This window comes from Esox lucius, chromosome 1 (assembly GCF_011004845.1).
Source record: "Esox lucius isolate fEsoLuc1 chromosome 1, fEsoLuc1.pri, whole genome shotgun sequence".
Classification (NCBI taxonomy): Eukaryota; Metazoa; Chordata; class Actinopteri; order Esociformes; family Esocidae; genus Esox; species Esox lucius.
The window spans coordinates 35,934,266-35,943,349 of NC_047569.1; positions in this window are offsets into that span (position 1 = coordinate 35,934,266).

Here is a 9,084-nt window from a genome sequence, read left to right on the forward strand (position 1 = left end):
GAATTTGACGATTGTCTACAACAATTTCCAAAATCGCGAAGAAAGTTGAATCTGCATACATTTGTATGAAAATCAGTGGTGGGCTAGCAGAGTGCATGAATTAGTAAAACTTACCGTTGTTTTCCAGTGTATTTAAATGTTGAGCCTGTGACAGTTTTCTGACTGCAAGAAACGGCCAATAATACAGTTTGAGGCAATATTCCATGTAGAGGCACTGTATAACATTTTTTCAAAAACATGCTCTCCCTGATAATGATCACTCCGTTCCAAGGTTCAGATACACAGAAAGCGACAAATGTTTCATTCATATTTTCATTTCATATCTGCACTTTCAATGTTTTGAAAAATTTGATAGAAATGTAGTGAACCAAGTCACACTTACAGTTTTCATTTTGATAAGTCTGAATAAGGTTTTTACTTTTGTAAAAATAAGCAGCTATAAAACCATGCATGATTTTGAATGTCAATACGATTTGTGAAAAAGATTATGGAGAAATGATTTGCTCATCATCGTGCTGCTTTTCAGGGTAGCAGGACAGCTATTTGGTGTTTTCAATATAAACGGATCATAAACCACTTTGAGACAAACCAGCTTTCATTGTTGCAATAACAAAAAGTATGCATGTAACAAGAAAATGCAGGGGAGTGTTCACATTTGGATTGAAAAACAAAGATATAGTACAAACATTGAAAGGAAAGGTAATACATTTCTCCAACAAAATGTAATCTAAGCAAACGTTGTCCATCTAGAAACAAATGAAAATATATGTTCTTTATTCATATTCTGACATTTGAATAATTTATTTGACTGAGCCATCTGATATCTTTAATATGTACAATATTATTTCATCCAGGTTGTATTGAATTGAGGCATGAACTAAATCTGATGCATAAAAAAAATCACAAATATTTAAATATATAATGTACTCAAATTTCATAATTTTAGTTCTGGTTGGTTTGGAGAACATGAAGTAAACCAATGCCATATTTAGCAAGAAAGCTACAAATGGATTTAGCCACACAAAAACATACTTTGACATTCAGATGAACACATTTAGAATGAATGGAAACTAGTCAATTATTTGGATCTTGCAATTATTATCTCCAATAATTTGAAGAACCAATATAACGGCCCAATCAATCAAGCCTACCCCCACCAATCACCATTACAAAAGTCTAAATAGTAACAACAAAGTGGCACTTGTTGTTTATTGGTTGCAATTTGTTGTGTCACACTTGGCCTAGTTAATACAGTGTCTCACACCAGGCCTAGTTATTACAGTGAGAGGGTATTGGACAATACTTCCTTTCTGGATTGTCATTAGTGCTTACCAATAAGTGTTAAGACTAGGAAATGAAAGAAGCTGTAACCCTTAGATGGGAAGGTGTCACGGCTGTGGTGGTTAAAGGACAGAGGCGCAGACTGAAGGTCACAAGGGTAATCCATGTTTTAATGAAAAAGGAAAGAAGGACTCCAACAAAACAAAAAGGCAGCAACCAGTGACGTGGGTATTCCTTACACAGGACAAACAAAACCAAAATGAACCACACCTTGGGGCCTACAAACTAAACTTAAATAGGGTCCCCAATTGGAGGCAATAACTAACACCTGCCTCCAATTGGGGAAACCAAAAAAAGGAGTAGAGGTGGCTAAAGGCCACCTCCTGTCCTGTCCTGGCTATGCCCCGAGCCCAGCGCAGAGATGGCTAGGGGCACAGCCAGGACGTGACAGAAGGCAGTAGTGCCATCTGCGTTACATACATGTGCAAAGTCTTAACTTACAATACCTGGCCTTTGGGTACAGTTTAGCAACTGTACATATTTGAAGCAGCATGCAACATGTGAGAGGTACTGTTGATGCACACAAACCCATCAGGAACAACATAACCAGCGGTATGTGCAGAAGAAGCCAGAAAATGAATTCTTTTTTTTAAAGAAACTCCTCGACAAGAGCATTTGTTACTTTTTTAAGCTCCTCCTCTACAGCTGTCACTGCATTACAACATCCCTACTCACAGTTGGCACATCGCTCAGCATTCAGGTTGGACCAGAAGTTGAGTGCCACAGGAACACTAAGAGAAAAGTCAAGCTGAATCTTCAGTTTCAGTAAGAATTTTCTGAGTGAAATGAGAAGAAAGTTTTCTAATCTACCAGATCCGTTTACATGGACCTATATTTAATTGTTCCCTGGCAAAATGCTATGTGCCTGACTGGAAATAATTTCTAAATTCAAAATCACCTGTTATTCCAGTTCTTTTATTGATATGCTGTTGTCAAAATCACACCTCAATATTCTGTAGGTTCACGGTTTTCTCCATCTTTTCTCTAACAGGTATGGAAGAAAAGAACAGAACACCAATATGATTATAGTGGATGTGAAAATGTTGTCTGGATTTTCCCCTGTCCCAGAATCCTTGAAGGAGGTCAGTTTTTGTAATATGCCCTAACTTTGCATTTCACATGTAAATTAAATACAGAGCTCAGTTTCTGTGTTAAAAATAGGAATTATCTGTGAATGTCTTGTCTTCACAGGTGAAGGATTCCCTTCTGGTAGAACGCGTCAATACAAAGATGACCATGTTTTAATGTACTTGAAAAGGGTGAGACAAACCTACCCATTACAACTACTTTTATAGTTTTTATGTCTTCGTTTTGGTAGCAAAATCAATACTATGTGGTGATTTTTCAAAACTGCAGATATCTAAACTGATCACCCTTGTAGCACAGCTACACAGCATTCAAACAACTGATCAAACAACCGATACTTTCATTTGGTTTGCAAACATCTTTCACTAGAAGATATTTGATTCAACTGATGTGTTGTGAAATATGATGAGTACATTAGTTAAGTAATGAAAACATGAAATTGCACAATTCACTGTAACAACAAGTTAGTCCTAGGACAAACAACGTAAGACCCTTTTTAAAAAAATTACTCTTTGAAGGTAATCTGTTACAGTATATTACACCATTTTCATATTAATTAGGCAAAACACTTACTAAACACAGCCCATCAAAATTGAATGAAATAATTTCCAATATTTCTGTTTACGATTTAAACGTTTAGCACAAACAACACAAATTTGTGTCGGTTCTGATTTTGGTGTTAGGCAATGAATGCTGGAAAGATCTTTTGGTATGGCAAATCCAGACATTGGACAGCAGGGATATCATGACCTCACCTCCATGATGATTCCAAAGCAGGTTTGAGGAAAAGAGTTTATGAGGGCAGGTAAAGGGTCAGGAATAGGGGGTTGACCTGAGACCATTCCTGAACCACCAATAAATGGTGAACCTAAAATGTCATCCCACACAATTTCATTGAGGAACTCCATGAGGTGTGTAGCCCAACCATTGTAGGCCCCATGAAGAGGCTTACGTCGTAACACCACATTTTGGATGTGGTTGCACACACGTTGCCCAGGCACTTGGACAGTTGCTCATTGACCAACAATATTGCGCCCACAACGCCAAGTTTTGGCCGGGTAGAAGCCAGCTTCATCAACAAAAATGTGTATTTGTCATGGTTTGTAGAAGCTCAGTTTGGAGTTTTGACCCTGTCCAGGGGCTCTCTGATTTCTTCCTCTGCCTTGCTATCTATCCTGCTCCTTGTTGAAAGACACCGTCTTATATGGTTACCATTTATGGTTACTACTATGTGAAATAAATTAGCAATACAATTATGGATGGCAATCATGTCATATACACTGCTCAAAGAAAGTGAGGGGATCATCACAGTGTAACACCAAATAAATTAAACAGAACTGGAAGTGACAACAGATGCACTGGAGTGGCAACAACAAGACAACTCCCAAAAAGGGAATGGTTTTGCTGGTGGTGGCCACAGACAATTGCTCTCTCCTTATCTTTTCTGACTGATACTTTTCTAATTTTGCGTTTTTGCTAGTGTCATTGTCACTACTGGTAGCACGAGGTGGTACCAGCAGCCAATTCAGGTTTGCACAGGCAGTGCAGCTCTTTCCGGATGACACATCCATAAGTGCCGTTGCAAGAAGGTTTGCTGTACTGGTATCTGCTCCTTTGTGAGAGGAGGAACAGGAGGAGCACAGAACCCTATTAAATGACCTCCAGCAGGCTACTGGTTTGCATGTTTCTGACCAAACTATCAGAAACAGACTCCATAAGGGTGGCGTGAGGGCCCGACATCCTGTCATGGGACCTGTGTTCACAGCCCAGCACCTTGCAGCTCGATTGGCATTCGCCAGAGAACACCAGAATTGGCAGGTCCGCCATTGGTGTCCCATTCTCTTCACAGATGAGAGTAGGTTCACGCTAAGCATGTGACAGCATTGAAAGAGTCTAGAGACACTGTGTTGATCGTTATGCTGCCTGCAACAACATTCCAGCATGACCGGTTTAGTGATGGGTCAGTGATGGTCTGGGGAGGCATATCCTTGGAGGGTCACACAGATCTTCTGGTCCTAGCTAACCACTATGAAATCCTCAGACCCATTGTCAGACCTTACGCTGGTGCAGTGGGCCCTGGTGCAGGACAATGCCCGGCCTCATGTGGCCAGAGTGTGTAGGCAGTTCCTGGATGACAAAGGCATTGATGCTATTGACTAGCCCTCACGTTCCCCAGACCTGAATCCAATTGAAAACCCCTGGGACTCTATGTATCGTGCATCTGAGACCACCAAGTTGTGCTCCAGACTGGTGGCGTTGGAGCTCACAGATGCCCTGTTCCAGGTCTGGGAGGGGATTCCCCAGGACACCATCCGCTGTCTCATCAGGAGCATGCCCAGACGTTGTCGGGAGTGCGTACATACACACTACCGAGTCACATTATAAGTTGCCTTGATGAAATACCTGCAAGTTGGAACAGCCTGTGATATCAATTGTTCAATTAGATTTTTGGTGTGAGTTTGAATTCAACCCTCAGTCGGTTGGTGATTTTGGTTTCAATTGACCATTTTGTTCTCAATGTATTAAACAATGTACAGTAAAGATTTTGATCTTCAATATTATTTTGTTCATCAAGACCAAATGTGTCTTTATTATTACAGTTCAGTACATTTCTTGGCCACTCTGAAAATGTAATATTTAAGTTGTTGTTCTGTAATTCATTTGAAAAAGCACTATTCAATCTTGAACTATATACAAAGAAACATTTATACAATGAAAACAATAATACAATAAAAAGTAACACATTTTGAATGCAAGACTGAAGCAATTTGCCTCATCAGACTGTAGTTTAATATTGTCAAGCAAATTCTTCCACGTTTTTGCCATATTATCTCTTCTTTTGACTTTGGATGCTTTAGGTAACTCATGAGTGATCCATCTGAAGATTTCTGCTCCAGTAGGTCTTAATTGTTTTTGCTGCGTGTTTGGGGTCATTATTATGCCCCCAAAGAGTTAAGATAACATTTTGCCAATCAGTTGATTTCCCAAAGGTACAGTATCACATGATGTATTCAAATCTGTTTCTTTCTTTCAGCATTCATAATTCTATAGTTTTTGGCCACCATGTTTCACAAGAGGCTGCAGACGGGCATCACTTTACTTCTCTTTTCTTCTGATATGCTGGGTGTGTTTGTGAACAAAAACATCTAATTTGGACATCTAATTTGTCCTTTCGTCTACTCGTTGTCAATCTGTGCTTTCATGTTTTTTGAAATCTCTTTACTTCTTGCTTTTTCGCAAGAATAGTTTATTTGCTGCAACATGGCCATTTCTTTAAAACTTCTCACTGTTGAAGGTTGTACTTTGGTGCCAGATGACACTGCTAGATGCTGAATAAGCACTTCTCTGGATTTCCCTTCTGTCCCTCAAGGTTCTTTAAGTTGTGTTCATCAGATGCATAAAGATTTTGGGGTCTTCTGCTGTGTTTTCTGTCTTCCATTTTCTCAGGTTCTTCAGATATCTTCTAGCCATCTCACAAGATATAAATTGTGCAGTAAGCCCACAAGCAGTCCATGGAGGAAAAGGTCTACTTTAATTTATGTGACTGACATTAATCACAAAAAATTAGTCACAATGAATTGGGGTTTCCCAATTTAGGATGTTTATTTTGACAATACAGTCGTTTTTCACCTATATCATTTTGATTTCACAGAGTTCTTTCAAATCGTGTTAGTGGGGGAAGAACAATATAATGAAATGTTGCTAGAGTCGTGCTAACTCGACCCTTTTCTCCCTGAGTGAGAGAGTTTCGTGCATAGAGAGACAGTCCAACAATTACTGAACAATTTATTGAACTTGGTATTGGTATTCTTGGTATTTGTCATTATTCCTCATTAAACAATTTCATTGTACTGTATGCATACAATACTTTTGATAATAAATATCTGAATCCTGTCTCATATTTGTTTTGTCTCTGCAGATGCAAGTAGAAAATGGAATGCATTGTGGAGCATGGCCCCTTTGGGTGTACTTTTGTCATTTTAAACATGCAGCTGGAAATCAATAACATTTTTTAAATCACAATGTAAATTTTCACTGTTATTCTGATGACATACTTTTAAATTTCAAAGAAGCATTGAGAAGCCCCAAAATTAGCTACTTTGGAAGCATGCGTTTCAGATATTAGGAAGTGGATGGCAGAGAAATTATTGCTCTTAAACTTAAGGAAAACAGAAATGCTCATTTTAGGACCCAAGAAACAAAGAGCGTTGTTAGCAGATCTCACTGTGAACCTCGACGGCTGCATGGTCGTATCCCAAAAAACTGTAAAAAACCTTGGCGTTACCCTTGACCCTGACCTCTCCTTTGAAGAACAGAGAAAATATGTCTCAAGAGTTGCTTATTTTCATCTTCAAAACATTTCAAACATTTCAAAAACTGATGCCGAAAAATGTATCCATGCTTTTGTTACTTCTAGACTGTCACGTTTCAGAAAGGGAGATGGAAGCAGGCGCAGAATTATGAGGCATTACTTTTTAATAAACAAACAAAAGCCTGAGAACACAAAACGGAGTGCCGGGCACTACAAGATACCCAGAGGTTCAGGAGTTCAGGAGTTCAGGAGTACATACAACATGACACGCACAGATGCACAATGACCCACCGTGACAGGGAGAAAATGGCTGAACTAAATACACAGACTAACGAGAAGGTTACTAGATTACTGCAATGCTCTTCTTTCCGGTTACCCAGACAAATTGATAAATAAACTTCAATTAGTGCTGCACACGGCTGCTAGAATCCTAACTAGAACAAAAACATTTGAACACATTACTCCTGTCCTAGCGTCCTTACACTGGCTGCCTGTTAGGGTAGGGCTGATTTTAAGGTTTTACTGTTAACCTATAAATCAATACATGGACTTGCTCCTACTTACCTTACTGAAATGATCCAGCCGTACATACCTACACGTAACCTAAGATGCAGGCCTTTTAATTGTACCTAGAATTTCTAAACAAACAGCCGGAGGCAGGACCTTTTCTCATAGAGCTCCACTACTGTGGAATGATCTGCCAATTAAGGTTAGAAATGCAAACTCAGTGCAAACTTTCAAATGTCAACTAAAAACACATCTCTATAGCACGGTTTATAATTAGGTGTAGCCTGGCCCGGGGGCGTGAAGGTGACCAGTAGGCTTGATACTGTCCACTCTTGCTGTCTTGCCAGGTGGGCTCTCGTCGCCACTGGGATGCCCTCCCTCCAATGCCTTTAGGGGGAAGAGTCACTGGCTTGTTGTTGACTCTCTTTTGCGCACTTGTGCAATTGGGCTGTACGCTGCTGGCAATACTCTGCCCTTATTCAGGGTGGTTGCGGTTGGTGGGTGTCCCTTTGGTTGATGCCTGGCAATGTGGGTGGATTGATTTCCTGCCTGTTGGGCCCTGTCAGGGGCCTCCCCCGTGTATGGCCACAGTGTCGCCGGACCCCCCATCTCAGTTCCAAGGTCTTACGCTGCTATACTATTGTGCTGGGGGATTGGGTCAGTTCTCCTACCCCACTAAGTTCTCCTTCTCCACTACAAATCGTTGTTGATATGAGGAATGCACTTTCTGACTTTTCCCAGTCTCCTACAGTTTTAAGGAGGACATGTGGTCCCTTAGGAGGACATGAGGTCCTGGTCCACACCTGCAGAGTACCTGGTTTGGGGGGCCCGTTGCTGTCCCTGTCCTTGTCCATCTGGTCATACTTCTGACCTAGTCTAAATTTAAATGGACTCTGGATTTAGTCCAGAGAAATGTTTTAATTATTCCAATTGGACTCTTAATATATCACCCGGCACAGCCAGAAGAGGACTGGTCCCCCCTCTGAGCCTGGGTCCTCTCTAAGTGTCTTCCTAAAATTCGGCCTTCTTAGAGAGTTTTTCATAGCCACTGAAATTCAACACTACTGTTGTTTGCTCCTTGGGGTGTAAGGCTGGGTGTCTCTGTAAAGCACTTTTTGACAACTGCTGTTGTAAAAAGGGCTTTATAAATAAATTTGATTGATTGAAAGAAATCATAATTTGTTGTTTTGAATGTAATTGTAACGGTCCCTTCCTAAAGGGACTATTCCACTTCGTGTTTTCTGTGTGTCCTTGTCTTGTCCTTGTATGGTCTTTCCTATTCTTGTTTCAGTTGATCGGTTTATTCATTTCATATGTGTTTTAGCCCCCACCTGTTTCTGTTCCCCTCGTTTGTCTGTGTATTTAGTTCAGCCATTTTTTCCCAGTCATTGTTGGTCATTGTGTGTGTATGCCTGTCATGTTTGTGTGCGCCTGTGCCTTTGAACCACGGACCCATTGAACCCTCAAGTATTTTTGTAGTGCCCGACACTTTGGTTTTCTTTATTTTTTTTTTAATAAAAAAGGGGAAACCCTCAAACTTCTGCGCCTGCCTCCGTCTCCAAATCTACAACCGTGACAGTAATATTAAAGTTGCAACTGTGATAAATTTTGAGTTTTGTATTTAGAGTTTTGGAAACTTACCACATACTATTGACAATAATACCAAAATGATTAAACAAGACTGTAAACACTTATGGAAGGTTGCGCAAGCCAAAGGAAACAAGCAGTTAGACTCTGCACTAGTTTCAGCCCAGAGCAACTGACATACATAGTATTGATAGTAACCCTCTGATAACAAGACCTGCCACTCTTTTCTGGGTCTACTGTAGCTTTGCTAT